The sequence below is a fragment of the Anomaloglossus baeobatrachus genome, chromosome 8 (genome assembly GCF_048569485.1).
Source record: "Anomaloglossus baeobatrachus isolate aAnoBae1 chromosome 8, aAnoBae1.hap1, whole genome shotgun sequence".
Classification (NCBI taxonomy): Eukaryota; Metazoa; Chordata; class Amphibia; order Anura; family Aromobatidae; genus Anomaloglossus; species Anomaloglossus baeobatrachus.
In genome coordinates, this window is record NC_134360.1 from 197,648,308 (window position 1) to 197,670,806 (window position 22,499).

At 44.0% G+C, this 22,499-nt stretch overlaps 1 protein-coding gene across 1 annotated transcript in view; it reads left to right on the forward strand.

Moving 5' to 3' along the window:
- The window catches only part of PLPPR5 (phospholipid phosphatase related 5), a 325,748-nt gene that overhangs the window by 269,894 nt on the left and 33,355 nt on the right, over positions 1-22,499 (forward strand). The gene's annotated exons all lie outside the window — the stretch shown is intronic.

Here is a 22,499-nt window from a genome sequence, read left to right on the forward strand (position 1 = left end):
GTGACTCACATCCGGCGCCGTTAGCAACATCGCAGCGTGTGACACCAAGGAGCGACGATCAACGATCGCAAAAACGTCAAAAATCGTTGATCGTTGACACGTCGCTTCTTTTCAAAATATCGTTGGTGGTGTATGCCGCTGGCTGTTCGTCGTTCCTGTGGCGTCACACATCGCTATGTGTGACACCGCGGGAATGACGAACATCTCCTTACCTGCATCCACCGGCAATGAGGAAGTAAGGAGGTGGGCGGCATGTTCCGGCCGCTCATCTCCGCCCCTCCTCTGCTATTGGGCAGCCGCCTATTGACGCCGCTGTGACGCTGCACGAACCGCCCCCTTAGAAAGGAGGTGGTTTGCCGGTCACAGGGACGTTGTTAGGCAGGTAAGTACGTGTGACAGGTGTTAGCGATGTTGTGCACCACGGGCAACGATTTGCCCATGACGCACAACCGACGGGGGCAGGTATGCTCGCTAGTGATATCAATATCGCAGCATGTAAAGTACCCTTAAGAATGAAACAAACTTGCAAATATTCCGAAAAAGGATTTCCTTATTTTTAATGCCAATCTTAAATCGATTGTTCAGCCTTGGGGTACGGGTACAAGTCTGCACTCAATCTGTCATTCTATGTGACTGCAAACTTGTGAATCATCACATCGTGCACGCTGCAGGATTTCTCCAGTTCTGACCCTGGAAGCGAGCGGTTATGTGCAGCAAGTATGCAATTTGCAAATTTTCGGCCACATTCCAACTAGACGTGTCCTGCTTTGCTCAGTCTAGTCGGTATGTGAACGCTTGTATGCAAATTACTTATTTTTAATCACGTACTCACTTTCTCTTAACGTCTACACCAGAGAATCATGACCGCATACAATGTGCATGCTGTGAGGTTTTAAAAAACAGCTGAATACACAAAATGCTACAACATATTTTAACTAGGACAATTTACAATATATCTTTATATTTTTATTTTGCTTGCTTCAGATCATTAGACAACTTTACATGTTTGCTTTCATGTCTTATGTATGACTCTATATTAAAAGGGTCGTTCACTATATTTATTGCATGTGCTAATGTGTAGAATATTTAGCAGGAATATAGATACCCTATAGGTATGTGTTATTTTTTATTTTAGCACCACACAATTAACAGTCATCAAATGTGGTGGAAAACTCTTTAATGTGTCAAATTTTTGGTTGAAAATTGTTGCATACTGGTATTTTGCTGGGAAAAATATTTTTTATTCAAATTTTTTTGTGGTTTGCACCATTTTTTTTAACTGCTTGTAGTCAATCAATTTTTATTCTGCCACTTTTATTTTTTTTTTCTCCGATTTTTCCTATTCATCAGAGCTTTTACTCTGGAATTCTGATGTATAAAGCTTTGAAAAGACACAATTTTTTTGCACAATGTGAATGTAGGTGAAAATGCAATGTGAAAGCAGCCTTACATTATATAGTGAAGTTAACCATATCAAGTACCAGTATAACTCCAATGGTTGTAAATAGTAGAGTTAAAAGGTAGCTTGGATCAGTGGTGGTAGAGAAAGGTGCCAGCTGGGTAAGGCTTTGTGCGCACAGTGCATTTTTGATGCGTTCTTAATCCAGATTTGGCGTTGAAACTAATCTGCAGCATGTCAATTGTTGGCGCGCTTTTAAGAAAAACGCATGGTACAAAAAAGCATAAAAAATGCTAAAGTTTTTGTATTTTTTTTTTCTGCCAAAAGGTGCAAATTTGATGCAGAACATTTATGTACCAAATACTCAGTGTGCACACATAGCCTAATACAGCCAGCACCTGCCATTTATGTAGAGGAAACAGCTTTTTAACCCTCTCCATACGCCCACAATCAATGTGATTTACATCAAACATAAGGAAGTGGTTACAAGTGGGTGAATTGAAGCATAAAGGATCGGGACCTTTTATTACATAACAAATTTACTATAATTTATTCCTTATCTGCCATAGATTTGACTTTCTGGCATATAGACAGCGAAAGATGTATCAACATTATTAATATGCGATATTAGAAAAGTGCACCTTAGGCCCCTTCACACATCATGGATTCCGGTACATATGATGACAGACACTGTCATACATGTAATTATTAAAATCCATGGGTCTGTGCACATATCCGTGTTTTCACAAGGCTCGTGTGTCCGTATGCAGCACACGCTTGTCGATATGTTCCACACCGAGACAGGTCCATTTTTCTCTATCAGCACTGTTGTTACATGGACCACACACTGATGTGATCCGTGTGACACGTACCGGAGAAAACACGTGTCTTTGAAATAAAATGATTTCCTATGCTCACCTGTCTCCAGCGCTGCTGTCTGCGCCGCTGTTGTCATTTGCTTCCAGGCCCGCCCATTATGCTCATTGCATATTCACTGCACCGCGGACCCAGAAGCAGCAGTGCTGGAGACATCAGCACCGGGGACAGCAGCGTTGGGGACAGGTGAGTAAAAAGTTCCTGCTCCCCCTGTGCTATCATGGATAGCAAACGGAAAACACACCTGTGCCAAAATCACGGTACACGGATGGGCTATACACACCTTCATGGACGTATGAATGGGGGCTTAAGGCCCCGTTACACGCAACGACGTATCTAACGATATATCGCCGGGGTCACGGATTCCGTGATGCACATACAGCATTGTTAGCGACGTCGTTGCGTGTGACACCAACGAACAGCCGCTAACGATCAAAAATACTCACCTTATTGTTAATCATTGACACGTCGTTCATTTTCATAAAATCGTTGATTGTTGAGGATGCCGGTTGTTCGTCGTTGCCGAGGCAGCACACATCGCTATGTGTGACACCTCGGGAATGACGAACTACAGCTTACCTGCGGCCGCCGGCAATGAGGAAGGAAGGAGGTGGGCGGGATGTTACGGCCGCTCATCTCCGCCCCTCCGCTTCTATTGGGCGGCCGCCAAGTGACGCCGCTGTGACGCCACATGAACCACCCCCTTAGAAAGGAGGCGGTTCGCCGGCAACAGCGACGTTGTTAGGCAGGTAAGTCCGTGTGACAGCTCCTAACAATTTTGTGCGCCACCGGCAGTGATTTGCCCGTGACGCACAAACAACGGGGGCGGGTGCTTTCACCAGCAATATCGCTGATAAAATCTTCTTTAGATAAAATCTTCATAAAACCCCTCAAAGACCCCTCAAAGACATTTCATTAGATTTATTTATTTGCTCTAATAGACTTTCTGTATTTCCCACATCATTTTCCCATCATATTACTTGGATATTGGGAATTATAGTTTTTGCTTTAACACTATATTAGTTGTACATTCATTTACAAAGCTATAACAAAAAGAATAATCCCAGTTCCGGTAATCTTATGTTGCGCCATAAGCACTCTTGGTCTGTAGGGGACAGAATTCACAGCAGACAGAATGCGAACGGCAGGACTTTTATAGAACTCATTATTATTTCAATATCACTCATGTTATCTGGAGCATGAAATTATTTTAGCAAACACAAAAATTGCTGTAGAAAAACATCAAAATATTATCAGTAAGTTAAACAAAATTCTTATTTACATCAGTTGAGATCCCCCCGTGTGGACCAGACCCAATACTGCGTCAATAATTGTGTGATATATACAATATAAAACAATATTTAACACATTTATTTGTATTAGTGTTATCAGTGAATCTTCACGGCTAAAGCCCGCTTTACACACTACAATATATCTTACAATGTGTCGGCGGGGTCACGTTGTAAGTGACGCACATCCGGCATTGTAAGGTACATTGCAGTGTGTGACAGGTACGTGCGATTGCGAATGAACGGTAAAACGTTCATCGCATGCACGTCGTTCATTCCTCATAAATTGAACGTTAGATTGTTCATCGTACCCGGGGTAGCACACATCGCAGTGTGTGACACCCCGGGGACGATGAACAGATCTTACCTACGTCCTGCGGCTCCCGGCCAGCAATGCGGAAGGAAGGAGGTGGGCGGGATGTTTACGTTAATCTCGCTAATCTCCGCCCCTCCGCTTCTATTGGCCGGCTGCCACGTGATGTCAATGTGACGCCGAACGTCCCTCCCACTCCAGGAAGTGGACATTCGCCACCCACATCGAGGTCGTATGGACGGGTAAGTACGTGTGACGGGGGTTAATCGTTTGTGCGGCACGTTCAACAAATTGAACGTGCCCAACATACAATGGGGGCGGTTATGATCGCATACAATATCATATGCAGAATCGTAACATGTAAAGCAGGCTTAAGATTTATCTGGGTTCATAAATGTTTTGTCTATAAACATTGCATTCCGGTTTAAGAGTAATCATTATTATGTGGATGTGCAAAAGTTAAAGGGGTTGCTCACTGTAAATAACTCCTTTTTGGAGAACGGGTGCATTGATAATTTGCCGAATCGGGATATCCTGCTGCTATAACCTCAAGCAATCAATGCCGAACTTGGTAACAAATCTACCAGTTAGGCTACTTTCACACATCAGTTTTTTTCCATCAGGCACAATCCAGAAAAAAACGGATAAAACGGATCCGGTGCCGGATCCATTTTATCCCCATTGACTTGTATTAGCGCCGGATTGTGCCTGATGGCCTTGCGTTGCATCCGGCTTTTGCAGGATCCGTCGTAATGGGCTAATGCGGCAGCCGGATGGAATGTCTCTTGTAACGTTTTTTGTCTCTGACAAAAAACTGCATTGCACCGGATCCAGCGCGATACGGCGTGATTTAGGCTGCTTTCACACATCCGGTTTTTGCTGAGCGGCACAATACGGCGCTTTGCAGAAAAAACGCAACCTTTTTTTTTGCCGCCGGTTGCGTCTTTTTCTGCATAGACTTGCATTAGCGCCGTATTGTGCCGTATGGCCTTGCGTTGCGTCCGTTTTTTGACAGATGCGGCATATTTAGCCCATGCGGCAGCCGGATGGAACGTTGCCTGGCACATTTTTTGTGCGGCGAAAAAAACTGCATCGCATCGGATCCGGCACGATTTATAATGCAAGCCTATGGACGCCGGATGCAGTGTCCTGTGGCAAAAACCGCAGCCGGATGCGGTTTTTTTGCACTGCGCATGCTCAGTATCAAGCCGCATCCGTCAAAAAACGGACAGGCTGCATGGAAAAACTTATACAACGGATCCTGTTTTCTCGCCGCATCCGTTGCATAGGTTTTTGAGCCGGATTGAGCCGCACTGCAAAAACCGGATGTGTGCAAGCAGCCTTACAATGGAAGCCTATGGACACCGGATCCGGCGTAATGTGGCAAAAAACGGATGCGGCCACCAGATCTGTTTTTTTTTAAACTGAGCATGCTCCATTGTATTGAAAAAACGAATCCAGCAAAAAAACGGACGAAATGGATGCAAAAACGGATGCACCAGATCTGTTTTTGATGGATCAGGTATACCAGATCCGTCAAAAAAAAAAGGATCCGGTGCATCCGTTTTTGCATATTCTACACCGGATCCGTTGCATCAGGCACACGCCGGATTGTGCCTGATGCAAAAAAACGGATGTGTGAAAGTAGCCTTACCTGTCACCATAGGTGATATGAAGCATTATACACTTCTCATCGAAATTAATGCTGTATCCCAGCAATTTATGGATATGCTGGATGCTGCATAGAGGCACATTGTATAACTGTTCTCTGGCTAATAGATTAGAGTCATTATAAGGGAGCCCAATGTACCTAAAGAGGTGTCTGAAAATGCATTTTCTAAATAAACAAATAATCAAATTCTCCATTAAGTCAGCAGCTGTATTTAAGCTAATATACACGGCACTGCGCTGTGTAATTTCTGCCCAGCAGAGGCTGCTCTCCAAGCAGCTGCTAAACTGATCACTTTCCAAAGGCTGACATTCCCTGCTGCTTTTTGCTCCATATGCCAATCACTTGGCAGTGTGCGGAAACAGGCAAATGGTGGAGCGCTCCAGCATAAGAGGAGAACGCGCTAAACAGAATGTGCAGCGGTGACTGGGGAGCAAATTTAGCTGCTACAACCCCTGGCTTGCATGTTGATTGATCAGTGGCCAAAGACCTGAGGTTGTGGCCAACAATGAGAATCCTAAAGCCACTATGAGCAGGATGAGAGAAGGGGAAACGTTAGGAATGTAATAAGTAGTGGAGCAAGACAGAGGAGACAATTAAAGGAAACCTGTCACCAGATTTGGCAACTATAACCTGCAGCCACCACCAGTGAGCTCCTATATACAGCATTCAAGAATACTGTATATGAGATCCCAGGCTGCTCTGTATAACGTAAAAAACACCTTTATTATGCTCCCATAGGGGGCGGTTCTGTCCGATGGGTGTCACAGCTCTCCGGTCTGGTGCCTCCTCTGTGGAGATCGCAGTCCTCCTTCTTCTGAGACCCGTGTGCATAATGTGTCCTACGTCATGCACACCAGCCAGCATTGAGGTCCTATGTTATGATCTGGTAATCATGGACGATCACTAAAAATCCCATTAATAAGGAAAAAACAAAACCACAAGAGTAGTTGGAAACTCAGCTGACCGCAATCCTCTATCTATCAGACAACACTAGAAATAGCAGTGGGATATTCCTAACACACCAAGACAGCTTGTCACTGCCTGAGAAACTTGCTACACCTCAAAGATAGAAATGTGGAATCCTAACTTGCCTCGGAGCAGTCCCCAAAGAAAAAGCAAGCCCCCAACATGCAACAACGGTGATGTAAGAAAACACAATACACAGAAAATATAGATCAGCCAAGGTGAGGCCCGACTTACTAGATAGAACAGGACAGGACAGATAACTGATTGCGGCCAGCAAAAAACCCTGCAAAAATACCAATCTCCTGATAATAAAAAAATCTGAGACCGCACGGACTCTCCCCCAAGGTACTTTTGTGCTAGACACTTTAAACAGAACTGCAGATATAATGGGTAGAAACAAAATCACAGAACAAAAAATATTCTAAAGTGCAAATAATCCAAACATGAACAGAGAGCAAGCTCCCTTTCTTGCTGGAGAAACTGCGCTGCTCACAAAAGCAGAGAGACAGATCCTCACATAAAAGAAACCAAACACAGAACCAAATGGAATATGCAGAAACACTCTTAAGTGCAAATCCAGCAATTAAGCACAGAAACAGTAAACTTATCTGGAGTAGATTCAGGCACCAAATATATTGGAAAAACAGAAGGGGAAACTCCCAGCCATCTTCAGAAGCAGGCAGGAACATTTATCACCGGCGACCGCCAGGCACAAAATGATCTCCTACAAAAACTAGGCTCATCTGCAATAGGATTTCCTAGATTCCCAATTTAATTCCATCACCTGTCTGAATCACAGATTCCAACTCAGCTTCATTACCATTCCTGGCCACCAGAGGGAGCTCCACAACAGCACCCACTTGGATGACATTCACAACAGTCCTGCGCAGGTGCACTTTGATCTGCCCTGCTCAGGGCAGATCAAAGTATTGTAGTGCGCATGCACTGGCGGTCTGTAACCTTTCCTCATGTCTGCGTATTACAGTACTATCATCTGCCCTCAGCAGTGCAGATCAAACTGCCTGTCAACTTGTGTGGAGGATGTAGATGCGTCATCCACACTGGGTTCAGAGGAAAGAGGACGGAAGTTGCAGCAGAGAGGAGGCACCGGATTGGATAGGGGAGGCACCGGACCGGAGAGCAGCGACACCCATTGGACCAGACCGCCCTCTAGGTGAGTATTATAAGTGTTTTTTACGTCATACTGCACAGCCTTGGTTCTTAGATACAGTATTTTAGAATGTTGTATATAAGAGCTCAGTGGTGGTGGCCGCAGCTTATACGAGTCGCCAAATCTGGTGACAGGTTCCCTTTAAGTAAATACAGTAAATTGGTGATGATTTAATTTAAACTTCTATTAAATCACATATGCCACAAGTAAACCCCAGCACTAGCACATCAATTAGGCTTGTTTCTTTTATGCACCTTTCTCATCTTCAGGGTCGGACAGGCTCTGCTCCCTTTTTCCTATGGCTGCCGCCCTCTGCTGTGCTCCACGTCAAGTTTTATAAATGGTGTAGTGTTCCTGAGTGACATAATCTCCCAGGGCCTTTTACCCATTATTCTGAATATTGGCTTTGTAATGTGTTCTGTTCTTGTTTAGAGTTTGCCACCATTCAGTGTCTTCAGTTAATGTCATTTCCTCAGACTCATATAATTTGTACAATTTGCACCCAAAGGGCCTTGAGACCTGCTGGTTAATCTATCATTTTCCATAAGCACCTTGAAATGAAACTTGGATGCTGTTCAAACTATGCAGCATTTGTATTTGCAAACTTTTATAACTTCTACAATCCTAAAGGTCAGTTTACATGCAATGACATCGCTAACGAGATGTCGTTGGGTCACGGAATTCGTGACGCACATCCGGCCTCGTTAGCGGCATTGTTGCGTGTGACACGTATGAGCGACCGCTAACTATTAAAAATACTCACCTCATCATTGATCGTTGACACGTCGTTCATTTCCATAAAATCGTTGCTGGTTCAGGTCGCAGGTTGTTCGTCGTTCCTGAGGCAGCACACATCACTACGTGTGACACCCCAGAAATGATGAACAACACCGTACCTGTCTCCTCCAGCAACGAGGTGGGCGTGACTTTCCTGCAGCTGCTCTCCGCCCCTCCGCTTTTATTGGACGCCTGCCGTGTGACGTCACTGTGACGCCACACGAATCGCCCCCTTAGAAAAAAAGGCTGTTCGCCGGCCACAGCGATGTCGCAGGAAAGGTAAGTCCATGTGATGGGTTCTAGCGATTTGCCCGTGACGTACAAATGACGAGGTCGGGTGCAATCAGCAATGACATCGCTAGCGATGTCGCTGCGTGTCAACTGGCCTTTAGATATGATACTTAACACACAAATTGCCAAAAAATTCTCAAACTAATACTTAGTCTATTCATAATATACAGCATTCATCTTTACAAACTCTTGTGATTTCTATAATTTCTCAGACCTGCTGGTTAACCCATCATTTGCCATAAGCGTCTCAAACTAATTCTTAGACACTATTCATACTATGCAGTTTTTCAAATGCTCATGATTTCAACACACAATCAGACCTGCTGGTTAGTCCATTGTTTTCTACAACAACACAAACTTATTAGAATCTTTTCACTGCCATCCTATCTTTATGACTTGCAGTGTGTCCTGCCTTGCTTGTTTGTTGGCCATACTGCATATTGCATAGCCAGTTGTCCAATTCCTTGCTTTCCCATGTGCCTTCCAGTCTGTTCTCACAACTCTCTAGGTCTGTGTTCATCCTGACCTGCAACTTTGTGAATCAACCTCAGCAGGTGAGACTAAAGGCCCCGTTACACGCGTTGATTTATCGTGCGATCGCATGTGCGATCGCACCCGCCCCCATCGTTTGTGCGTCCCGGGCAATTTGTTGCCCGTGTCGCACAAAGTCGTTCACCCCTGTCACACGTACTTACCTTTGAAACGACCTCGCTGTGGGCAGCGAACATCCTCTTCCTAAAGGGAGATGGACGTTTGACGTCACAGCAACGTCACACAGCGGCCGGCCAATAGAAGCGGAGGGGCGGAGATGAGCGGTACATAACATCCCACCCACCTCCTTCCTTCCTCATTGCCGGCGGGACGCAGGTAAGCTGTGTACGACGTTCCCGGGGTGTCACACGGAGCGACATGTGCTGCCTCAGGAACGACGAACAACCTGCATCCAGGAATGTGACCGATATTTTGAAAATGAACCACATGTCAACGAACAATGATAAAGTGAGTATTTTTGCTTGTTAACAGTCGCTCGTAGCTGTCACACGCTGGAAAACGCTAGCGATGTCGCAGCGTGTAAAGCACCCTTAAGGCTATGCGCCCATGGGACAATGTACCCATGAATTTTTCCGCAGGTTTGTCTGCAGGTTTCCCGCAGCTGCTCCCCTGAATCCGCAGCTATCTATTGCTGTGGGTTTCGAGCATTTTTATTGCGGTAAACCTGCGGGACAAGTGCAGAAATACCTGCGTAATTCCCGCCCTGTATCTCCATAGTGGAGGAGCGGGAATTCCGCAGATATTTCCGCATGAATAATTGACATGCAGTTATGTGCGGCTGCAGGACATCCGTAGCATATTCCGCAGCCGCACATACTGCAGCATGGACACATCACTCCCCAAATCCTATTGGGTAACATGGGGAATGTCTGTACTTGCTTAAACCTGCGGATTTATCTGGAAAATCCAGATAAATCCGCGGGTTTTCCGTGGCAAAATCCACGGGTACATTGACCCGTGGGCACATAGCCTAACAGTGTCTAGGATCCTGAAGTCCATTCAAGCAATGGTGCTACAACCATAAAGCTAAGATAAACTTAAAACTGTACCTACTGGTGACTCCAGCAGAATATCAAAACATGCAATTCCACCGGCGTCCCCTAAATTCATGGGAGAAGTATACAGTTACCTGCTGTTAAAGAATAGCAAATCTCCCAAAATTTTTAATTTGGCTGACTCACTCAAAGTTTAATATGCCTCAATACATTCGGTGAAAATTGAATGTAGCAGAAAGGGTTTAGAATAAAAATCTTACCCCACTTTTCTCAGTCGTTCCCAAAGCTCTCCTACCACCAGTGGTCCTCTGAACAGCTCCTCTGTCTTCTCTATTCTGTTTTCCACCTTCTATCTCCTTTTGTGCCTCTGTGCTACCGCTTTTCATTAGGCCCCATGTGCTCGACTACAACATGATACATGGATTAAAATAAATGACATGCTTCCAAAGCTAGAGCCTGAATGAGACAAAAGAAGATAGAAGACAATAGATGAAGACAGAGGAGCTAATTGTACAACTAGCAGAAGGAAAGGCATGGGAAGGGCCAAGGACAGGTAATTATAATTTTTTAACTCCTTCCCAGTTCTCAAAATCCTGTCTGGAGTTCAGAGTCTGGAAAATCAGAAACTTGGGGGAAATTTTAAAGGAATTTTATTGGATTCACTTTTCTATACCTGACCTGGAAAGCCCTCTTTAGAGAGAGCTTTAGGAGAGACACAAAAGGGATCTCACACATTGCCAGTGCTGATCAAATCAGGACAGCAATTGATCGGAGATAGAGTATACACATGGGTCCGTCTGTGTTTAAAGCTCATTTTATCCATACTCAAAGGCATGGAGCTTTTATTATCTTCGCAGAAAAAAGGAGGTTTCAGCATATTGCCACAACAGGATATGTAAGATTAAAAATAAACTAGCTGACTTCTGAAGAAGTGCTTAAACCAGTTTCCAATGGTCTTCAACAGAGTTTCAGTAAGCAAATATCCTGTCTTGTTGCTTTTGCAAATAGAACTTATTCTGAGCATACAGAAATAAAGAGATATAAAAGGAAATCTGTCAAGTGATTTTCTAGTATAATAGTAATGTTACCTTTAAATAGTACTTGAGGCTTTTCAGGATCAGTAAGTTTTATTGCTTTGCATTATCCTGTTATCTTGTTGTAAGCTCTGGGGAGTTCAGTGTGACATTCTAACTAGTCAATAATATGTAAATACAAGCTGTATATGCTTTGCTTTCCCCCTCATCTTTCAGTGCTAGCATTAGTGATTATAAGTCTGAACTGAATTTGCACTGCTGCCCCTACCCACTGAGAGGTGGGGGGGGGCAGTACATATGCAAATTTGTATTTACATACACTTGACTAGCCTGAACTGAGACACTGAATACTACTGTGCTTAAAGCAAGATAACTGGATAAGGTAGAACAATAACTTAATAATCCTGAAAGGTCTCCTTAAACCCTATTTAAAGATAACATTAGTAATGTACCACAAAATCACCTGACAGATTACCTTTAAAGCTAAATATATAGATATAAATTGAGTCCATGTCAGAAAGAGGACAGCACTCACCCAAATCCAGCACATTCTTTATTAGAAAAGGTGCAGTAAAAGCGGCAGGAGTAGAGCTGTCAGCAGGCCCCCTCACAGACGACGGCCGTTTTGCGTATGAATACGCTTCCTCGGATCCAAGTGAGGAGGTTGGTGCGGCAGTTCTCTCTCTGTGGAATTATATAGATATAAATTGTTTCAAGGATAATCGAAGCAAACTATAAAATATTAACCTTTTATATACCTATGACAACTAAATTGAGATACTAAATTCTTCTGAGCTTACAACAAGATAACAGGATAAGGTAGAACAATAACTTAATGATCCTGAAAGGTCTCCTTAAACCCTATTTAAAGATAACATTAGTAAGATTACCTTTACAGCTAAATATATACTGGTAAATTATTTCAATGTTTCACCGCTCATCCCAGCCCAGCATCGCTCCTGGTTACAGTGCTCTGCAGTGAGGGAGGAGTAAGCAGGCAGAATATGGGCTGGGCTGTGATGATGAGTGGTGAAACGTCGCCCGCAGCCCAGTCACTCACAGAGACGGGCTGGCCGCGGTGATGTCAGGTGAGCAGGAAGTTGACGTGACATCACCAGATCCCTGAGGTCACTGAGCCCTGGGGGTCACACAATGGGGAAGTGCAGTCCACAATAGCGCCGCTCACAGACACGATTGCCAGCATAAGGTATTTGAGAGAAACATTGTTTCTCAACATAATATCGATCTAGCAAATAATGAAAAGGGGTGAACCATCCCTTTAAGCTCTACTCTTTCAAAAAGAAAATGCGAAAATTTGAAAAAATTTTGTCCATTTTTTTGTTTTTGTTTTTGCCATTTTACATCAATTTTCTGGTGCAAACTGTTTAATTAATCTATCTCTTTCAGTGTATCTAATGATCCATAATAAAAAAAATCACACATTTATTTTAAAGGGCTATGATATTTTGGAGAATTTCCCAACACTAGTTGAGTACATTATTTTTCACAGTACAGTGATACCTCGGTTTTCATTGATCTCGGTTATTGTTGGTTTTGGTTTTCGTTGATTTTTTTCCCCTAACAATTTACCTCGGTTTTCGTTGATTGCTTTGGTTTTCGTTTCTTTTTGTCTGCTTGCCCACGTGACTACGCTGCTATTTTTGCAAAAACAAAGGGTGATCCATGCATTCTCCTGCTCTGTGTGGCATTGTGTGAGTGTCACCCTGCTCGTCAGTTTCAAAATGTATGTAAGAAATATAAGATAAAATGTTTTTAGTCTTTATATTAGTGTTTTATATTCCTTTTATATTCATTTCTTATTGTTTTTAGTATTAAACACTATCCTTTATTCCCTATAAAATGTGTTTCTGGTATGTATTTTAGAGAGCCTAAAACAAATTAATTGGATTTACATTGATTCCTATGGAAATAATTGCTTCGGCTTTAGGGGTACTTTGCACACTACGACCTTGCAGCTGCGATGTCGGTGGGGTCAAATCGAAAGTGACGCACATCCGGCGTCGCTGTCGATATCGTAGTGTGCAAATCCTTTTACATACGATTAACGAGCGCAAAATCGTTGTTATCGTATGATCGGTGTAGGGTCCGACATTTCCATAATTTTGTCGGAGGGAAAGTATGATGTTGTTCCACATTCCAGCAGGCAGCACACATCGCTGTGTGTGAAGCCGTAGGAGCGAGGAAGATCATCTTACCTGCGTCCCGGCTGCAATGCGGAAGGAGGTGGGCGGGATGTTTACGTCCGTTCATCTCCGCCCCTCCGCTCCTATTGGCCGCCTGCCGTGTGACGTCGCTGTGACGCCGCACGACCCGCCCCCCTTAGGAAGGAGACGGGTCGCCGGCCAGAGCGACGTCGCAGGGCATATCAATGCTGCTGCGACGGGGGCGGGAACTATCGCAGTCGGCATCGCAAGCATCAGCTTGCGATGTCGTAGTGTGCAAAGTACCCCTTAGTTGGTTTCGGTTTTCATTGTATTCAGACGAATTATCAATGAAAACCGAGGTATCACTGTACTAGGAGAAATACTCTTTAATAAATCTTATCTTGCATACATTTGTTTTTGAGGTCTCCTATCCAAATGCAAATTAATATGCATGAGAGCGTTTCCACTGGGTGTTTTTTAATTTAATGCAGTAAAGGCAGATATTTTTTTTTCCCCGTATGCAGTCCAAATTATACTTACATTCATGCAGCCTTTTAAACATTTGAGTCAATAGATGGAGTTTCTCCATGACAACCACAGAGAGGGGAGTACCGCGCTTCTGTTCCTTTGCAATCAACCAACCTATGTGTGTAATTGGTCTACCTAACCCATCTCATTAGTGCCCTCTGAACAGTCCGTGAACTCAGTGGGTTGATGCACTTGCTTTACATTACTTACACAATGTTTTCTAATTCTACAACCCCAGCCTCCTTGATGGGCATAGGGCCAAGAAAATTGTGATCATTGAATGAAATGACTGCTGATTTTATTACAAGTATAGCAAAACATGTGTTTGCAGTAATACCATAAATTAATAGATTTTTATTTGTTCTAGTGACACAATTATAAAATGACTGTAGTAGAAAATTGCACATATTCTATTATTGCAATTTACAATATGCAATGACTGCACATAAGGGCAGATGTACAGGACCGTAATATTATTATTGACAGATTTTATTTTGCAAGGAGCCTTAATGCATAAACTTAAGGGGGCTTTACACGCAGCGATATAGCTAGTGATATCGCTAGCGAACGTACCCGCCCCCGTCGTTTATGCGTCATGGGCAAATCGCTGCCCATGGTGCACAATATTGTTAGGAGCCGTCACACGGACTTACCTGCCTAGCGACGACGCTGTGGCCAGTGAACCGCCTCCTTTCTAAGGGGTCAGTTCGTGCAGCGTCACAGCGGCGTCACTAAGCAGCCGCCCAATAGAAGCGGAGGGGCGGAGATGAGCGGCTGTAACATCCCGCCCACCTCCTTCCTTCCTCATTGCCGGCGGCCGCAGGTAAGCTGTAGTTCGTCGTTCCCGAGGTGTCACACGTAGCGATGTGTGCTGCCTTGGGAACGACGAACAACCTGCGTCCTCAACAATCAATGATTTTTTGAAAATGAACGACGTGTCAGCGATGGATGATTTGGTGAGTATTTTCCATCGTTAATGGCCGCTCATTTGTGTCACACGCAACGACGTCACTAACGATGCCGGACATGCGTCACGGAATCCGTGACCCCGGCGATATATCATCAGATACGTTGTTGCTTGTAACGGGGCCTTTAGTCATCCTTGAACGAGGCCTAAAAAAAAGTTACTATAAATGTAATGAAGCAATGTTTCATTAAAGCGCACCAATCACCAAGATTTTCGTATATAAGTAAAAGCCAGTGCTATACTGGCACTATCAGGCCGGGGCTACACCGGGATCTACTGCTATCCTCGCATGACATTCGGCTCACGCAGGCACCACAGCAGCAGTCGAGTGTCATGCGAGTGTCACTGCGACTGAGGTCCGATAAAGCGATCGGACCTCAGCTGTGGGGGGCGGGCTGGCGCTGAGGAGAGGAGGGATCGATTTATCTCCCTCTCTACTCCGTTGCCGGCTATTGCCATTCTAGCCCTGCACTCTCGGTACACCGGTGTAATGCGAGTGCAGTGCGATTTTTCTCTCGCCCCATAGACTTGAATGTCTGCAAGAGAAACAAGACTTGCATTACAATTACAGCATGCTGTGATTGTTTTCTCGGTCCGATTAGGGCTGAGAAAATAATCGCTTGTGGGTGCTGGGACATAGGCTAATATTGGTCCGAGTGGAATGCAATAAAACATCGCATTCCACTCGCTCCGATTTTCATGCCATGTGGCTTAGGCCTCAGGCTGAGTTTCTACATACCTGTAGTGGTCAGCTCGGATGTTTAGGTTTTGAAATCCAAGAAAGTAAAATTTATAAAATCGGCAGCTTCTTGAGTGACAGCAGCTGAGGATCAGATAATATATGGGGGTACGCTTAGTTATCCCCTCCCCCTGTTAGAACTAGCATAAGTATTATACAATTGATTCAACTTTTCACTACCAGGACCTGTGTGAGATCATACCCATGTTACCAGAAGGGGCGGGGCCTCAGCCAACAAAGCTGATACCAGGAAGCAGCATTTTTCTGTTCACTGAGGCACCACCCCTTCTGGTCACATGGGTATGACATCAAACAGGTCCTGGTAATGAAAAGTTATTTTGATTCTATAATACTTATGCTAATTCTAACAGGGGAAGGGGATAACTATGAATTCCCCCCCAGATATTATCTGATCCTCAGCTGCTGTCACTTAAGAAGCTGCTGATTTTATAATCTTTACTTTATTGGATTTCAAATCCTAAACATCCGAGCTGACCACTACAGGTATGTATAGAATCAGCCTGATAGTGCCAGTATAGCACTGGCTTTATGTTATATACAAAAATCCTGGTGATTGGTTCCCTTTAAGGTAGAGATTTTGGGTGGGCTGAAAGTGGTTATATCAAGTTCAGAAGTTATCCTATCCTCCACCAACCCCAAGAACTGGGGCATTAAAGACCTCTGTGTGAATGGAGTGGTCGTCAATCATATGACCCTAAGCTACATCAAATTTTAATAGGATTGCCGAAGACCACCAAAATGTTGTGCTCCGCTTTCTCTGGCATGCTCTTTCACACATCCATACAAAACACTGACGCTTTGCACAGCGGTGTTGAAGGTACATGTTGCCCATCCATGTACCGTGATTTTGGCACTCTAGTGTTCACCGTGTGCTATCCGTGATAGTACACAAAGAGCAGGAACATTTTACTCACCTGTCCCCAGCGCTGCTGTGTCTGGTGCTGCTGCTGCTTCTGGGTTTGAGGTGCTGTGAATATTCCTGAGCATTAAAAGCGGGCCTGGAAGCAAGTGACAGCAGCACCGAAGACACCTGCGCTGGAGACAGGGGAGTATAGAAAATAATTTTATTTCAAAAACACATGTTTTCTCAGGTACGTGTCACACGGATCACATCAGTGTGTGGTCCGTGTGACATCAGTGCTGCCGGAGAAACACGGACTTGTCACCATGTGGAACACACGGTCCTTGTAAAAACACTTGTGTGCGCATACCCATTGATTTTATGGTCTGTGTATGTCCGTGTCTCCGGTATGTATGAAAACGGACGTTATTCGTACCGGAATCACTGACGCGTGAAGGGGGCCTAAGTATGAGCAGAGGTGCATATGATTGACCACTGCTTCATTCATACTGGGGTTCTTCAGAAATTTGAGTATTCGTTGTTCACGTACCAAACTAACACAAAAGGGAGAAATAATGCCTACACCAGAGCAGCCACATCCACACCCTACTGGTTCTTGTACAGACTAAAATGTCTCTAGCTGAACATTTATAAATATCAGCTCTGACTTGTCTCCATAAAAGGCCATCGAGCTGTTTCTCGTTCCTAATTAGGAACCAGAGAGAAAGTTGTTATGCAAAACTAACCAAATAGAGAAAGTGTGCAGGAATAGAGGGGAACTCAAGGTGAGCAAACAGTGAAAAAAGGAGAAAAAATAAATGCAAGGACGTGTACCCTCCTAGAAAACCTAACAGAGAACTGAAGAAAGGTGTGGGGAAGGCAAATGAGAAATACACAATGCAAATACAACACTGGTCTCTGCCTAAGGCCCGTTTCACACGTCAGTGAAAAACACTGACGTTTTTCACTGGCGTGTAAAACACGCACATGTCCCTCCGTGTGCCGTGAATCACGGCACACGTGGGTTGTCTAAGTGCAATCCGGGCTCCGTTCTCCGTGGCCCGTGATTGCACTTAGAGATTAACTCACCTGTGCTCGCTCCAGCTCTCCATGGTCCTGATCGCTCCCGCGGTGCAGCATCCGGCCGGCGCTGACCCCCGCAGCAGCTGCTTCCGGGTCGGCTGTGTCGTGCATCATGAATATGCGCGACAGTAATGAGCCAGCTCAGAAGCAGCAGGGAGAACAGGCTGCAGAGAGCGCGGCTGAAGCCGGGTGAGTTAAAATGTTTTTTATTTTAGAAGCACGTTTTTTTCTGGCACGTGTTTCACGGACCACACCACTGCGTGGTCCGTGGGACATCAGTGATGCCAGAAAAAAATGGACATGTCTCCGTGCGGCAATCACGCACACGCGGGTACGCCGCATGGAGACACGTGCAGTGAAAAATCACTGATGTGTGAGCAGACCCATTGATTATAATGGGTCTGCGTATGTCAGTGATTCTGGTACGTTTAAAAAAAAAAAGCACAAACGTACCAGAATCACTAACGTGTGAAAGGGGCCTTACAGGCAAATCCCTTAGCTGCAGGGCTGGAACTCCTTAGCAGGAATCCACATGGAAACATAGCCAGGGAAGAATGCTGGTGAAAGGAGAGTAAAAACAGCCCCACCCGGAATGTGATAGGATCAAGACAAAATAAGCAAAGGAGAACACCTGATTAAGTGCAGACCAAAGGAAGAAGAAAAGATAATATAACCATCAGCATTTGGACAGAGATCAACCAGACTGTGGCTCAACAGGGAAGGAAACTGACCAAACAGACAAAAAAATGCTGATACTGATCGTGGGAACGTAGCTTTAGGATTCGGCTGTTTTTGCTCCCTTAGTGCTAGTCATATCATCACTCCATATGCAATTTTGTATAGAGACAAGCACTTGCCAAACTCTTTTGCTTCTCTCATTGTTTCAATCACTAGAGAAATAGGTTGGCATGTGATTGTCTCTATGCAAACTGCATATGAAGCAGTGTTGTGAACAGTGAAGAGAGTATGTAAACAGTCGTATCCTAACGCAGAATTTGAAACTATTTCTTGAGGGTGAAAAAGTTTCCAAAAGGGTGTTTTTTGTTTGTTTTTTTTGTTGTTTTAAGATGTGTCCTCAAAAGGGTCTCACTAGGTAACTTTTGCATGTGTAGTGAGCTGGGCTGTGGTTCTGTATCTATGCAGTAAATATGAGGAACCCGGCACTCACATAAATGAAGGAACTGTAGTTTTTTAATTTTGGTAAGGAATCTTGTACATGTGTAATGTTTCGGTCTAGTGATCTTTCTCAAACTGAGAAGTGGTATTGAAGTGGCACTGCAGGATATCGCGACTCCTGTCACTTGTGGACTAGTGAAGACTATCTTGGCACCTTTTTCTTTTCTGTAGTGCTATACTTCTTTTTGTACTACTATATCTATGCAGATAGCTTGGTTATGTTTCAATATCTTCATAGTAAGCTTGGTTATAGGGCAATATCTAAGAAGTTTGGTTCTGGTACCATCTCTATGCAATAAGCTTGGCTCTGTTACTGTATCTATGTAGTGATGTTGATTCTGGTATCATACGTATGGAGTAAGCTTGGTTATTTTCCTGTATATAGGAGGCTTGATTCTGTTGTTGTATCTATGTAGTGAACCTGAAAAGAGCGATTCTGCTTCCATATTGATTTAGTATGCTCTGTTCTTTTCCCATATCTGGGTATTAAGTTTTTCTGTTCCTGTATCTATGTAGCAAGCTGGATTCTGAACCCATATCTCTGTAGTAAGCTCGGTTTTGCTCCCTTGTCTTTGTAATAAGATAGTTATGCTCCCTTTTCTATGTAGTTGGCTTCTTCCAGTTCCTGTATGTATTTAGTAAACTTTGTTTTGTTATTGTGTCTATGTACTGTAGTTAATTTCCCTATATCTATCAACCACTGAGGACTCTCTGTTCTTTTAAACAATTTTTTTATATCTATGTAGTCAGCTTACTTTTGTTGCAATATGTATGCAGGCAGTAAGCTTGGTTCTGCTCTCGTATCTATGCACCAAAATCAGTTCTGTTCCCATATCTATGTACCTGCCTGTTTTTAAAGCCTGCTACCTCTGCTGTTTTAAAATAGTGGCCTGAGATAAGCAGGCAAAAGGTGGGTTGCCGATGCCTTGTGTTTGCCCCTAGTTGGAAATGTGCCAGCCAAGCCCTGATGGTGCCATTTGGATGCTAAATTACTTAGAACTTTCAACTATTGAAGTATTGCTTTAATGCAAAAATGTAATACATTAATTTAAAGACCTATAGAGCACATCAAATATCACTTTTGTTAAAATTATGAATTAATTAATATACAGTAGATACATGTAGTAATACTGTATGAATAATGGTAAAACAGAACCATATGATTTTTTTTCATAAAGTCCTTCAAAAATGTCACCAACAAAATGTGGACTGTGATTTATCTATTTCAAATATGGACAGTAAGCCACTAAAATGAATTAGGTATCACAGAAGAAGATTGCAAAATGAACTGTTGCTGTACTTTTCTAAGTCTTAAGGTGGTGTCACACACAGCGACGACGATAAGGACGTCGCTGCTACGTCACCATTTTCTGTGACGTAGCAGCGACGTCCCGTCGCTGTCGCTGTGTGTGACATCCAGCAACGACCTGGCCCCTGCTGTGAGGTCGCCACTCGTTGCTGAATGTCCAGCTTCATTTTTTGGTCGTCGCTCTCCCGCTGTGACGCACACATCGCTGTGTGTGACAGCGAGAGAGCGACGAAATGAAGCGAGCAGGGAGCAGGAGCCGGCGTCTGGCAGCTGCGGTAAGCTATAACCATGGTAAACATTGGGTAACCAAGGGAAGACCTTTCCCTGGTTACCCGATATTTACCTTCATTACCAGCGTCCGCCACCCTCGCTGCCAGTGCCGGCTCCCTGCTCTCTGCACATGTAGCTGCAGTACACATCGGGTAATTAACCCGATGTGTACTGTAGCTAGGAGTGCAGGGAGCCAGCGCTAAGCAGTGTGCGCGGCTCCCTGCTCTCTGCACATGTAGCACAGCGACGCGTGTCGTTATGATCGCTGCTGCTTCTGCTGTGTTTGACAGCTAAGCAGCGATCATAGCAGCGACTTACAAGGTCGCTGTTGCGTCACAGAAAATGGTGACGTAACAGCGACGTCGTTGTCGCTGTCGTTATGTGTGAACCCAGCTATAGCATATGCATGCCTAAATTTGTTATCACTTATATTGCCTATCCATCCTATACATGACCGTTAATATCCTCCATGCACATGAATAAGGGTCTGTTTGAGTAGAACAGCAAGAAGCAAATGCAACCCCTGTTTCATTGACTCTATAAACGTTATGGTTGCATGCGCTTAATACCATTCCATTTCAACAGGGGATTTTTAGCATCTTGTTTTTGAAATCAGTGGGTCTTAGTAGCTGGATCCTCCATTGAATATGCATTTATCATCCATTTTCTAGATAGGTGATACATTGTGTTTTTAGAACAACCCCTATAATTGCCTTCCTACTTTCTTGTATTGGCCTCAGGAAGGCACTGGTTAAAGAGGTGGTTCACCACTCTGCATTATTGGCCACCTCTCTGTAAAATTGATAGGGGAGTTTTTTTTCTAAATATCTTGTTCAGCCAAGTCTGCCTGTGAGCAGCGCTATTGCGGTCCACTCATCTCCATGAAGTGACCCCGGGCTCTGTGACCTCTGAGATCTGGTAATGTCATGTCAACTTCCATTTGACCCAATATCACCGAACCCGGCCCCAGTCTTCCTGACTGTGCTCTGTGTGGAGTTTCACCGCTTGTCAGAGCCCAGCGTCACTCCTGCTTGTGGCGCTCTGCAGTGAAGGAGAGCACACGCGACATGCTGCTCTGTGACGCTGGGCTGTGATGAGTGGTGAAATGCTGCCCACAGCCCAGTCACTTAGGAAGACTGGAGCCGGCCGCGGTGATGTTGGGTCAACTGGAAGTTGACATGACCTCAACAGATCCCAGAGGTCACGGAGGCCGAGGGGATCACTTCATGGGGATGAGCGGACTGTAATAGCGCTGCTCATAGGAATAATTGGCTGAACAAGGTATTTAGAAAAAGTCTTCGCTATCAGTTTTACAAGGATGTGGCACTATTGCAGAATAATGAACCAGCTCTTTAAGTGCTAGAAACTATTTCCCTGTTTCCTTTCTCCACTTTTGTTTCTTTATTTCTTTTTTTTTTAATATGCATTGTTGTATACCAGTTATCAAAAGGTTTTTGGAAACATTTTAAATTAATATTGATATTTTGGTACAAGAAATGTATCAAGATAATCTAAGTAAATTGGACAATTACCCAGTTTTATTAAGTTGTTAATACTTGGGACAATACATTGTTTTTGTTGTTGTTTTTTCACTAGTTAACGAGTTGAGACGCTCAGGTCAGAACTGCTAGGGTATCTTTTTGATTAATTTTAGAAAAATTTTGAACGATGTTTTTCTCGAGACATTGTGATTAATGGTCGCTCTTACATTGTTAATGAAGGATAACAGCCACATAAGCAAACACTGATACTTTGATGAATAACCACTGCAGTGTAGACTGTAAAGCCAAGCACCCAAGGGACCATTAAACAAGGATTCATAAAAGGTACCGCTGATTTCTCTCTCATTGCAAATTAACACATCTCGACACCAGACAGCGTCTTCAATACACTGCACAGCTGGGAGATTAAAGGGAACCTGTCATGTTGAAAATGGTATCTGATGTGCAGGCAGCAGGGTATAGAGCAGGAGGAGCTGATCAGATTGATTGACATGTTCATGGAAAAAGTTTCAGTAAATCTTGCATGACTTGACATATAATCCACTTAATGTAATGCATATAGT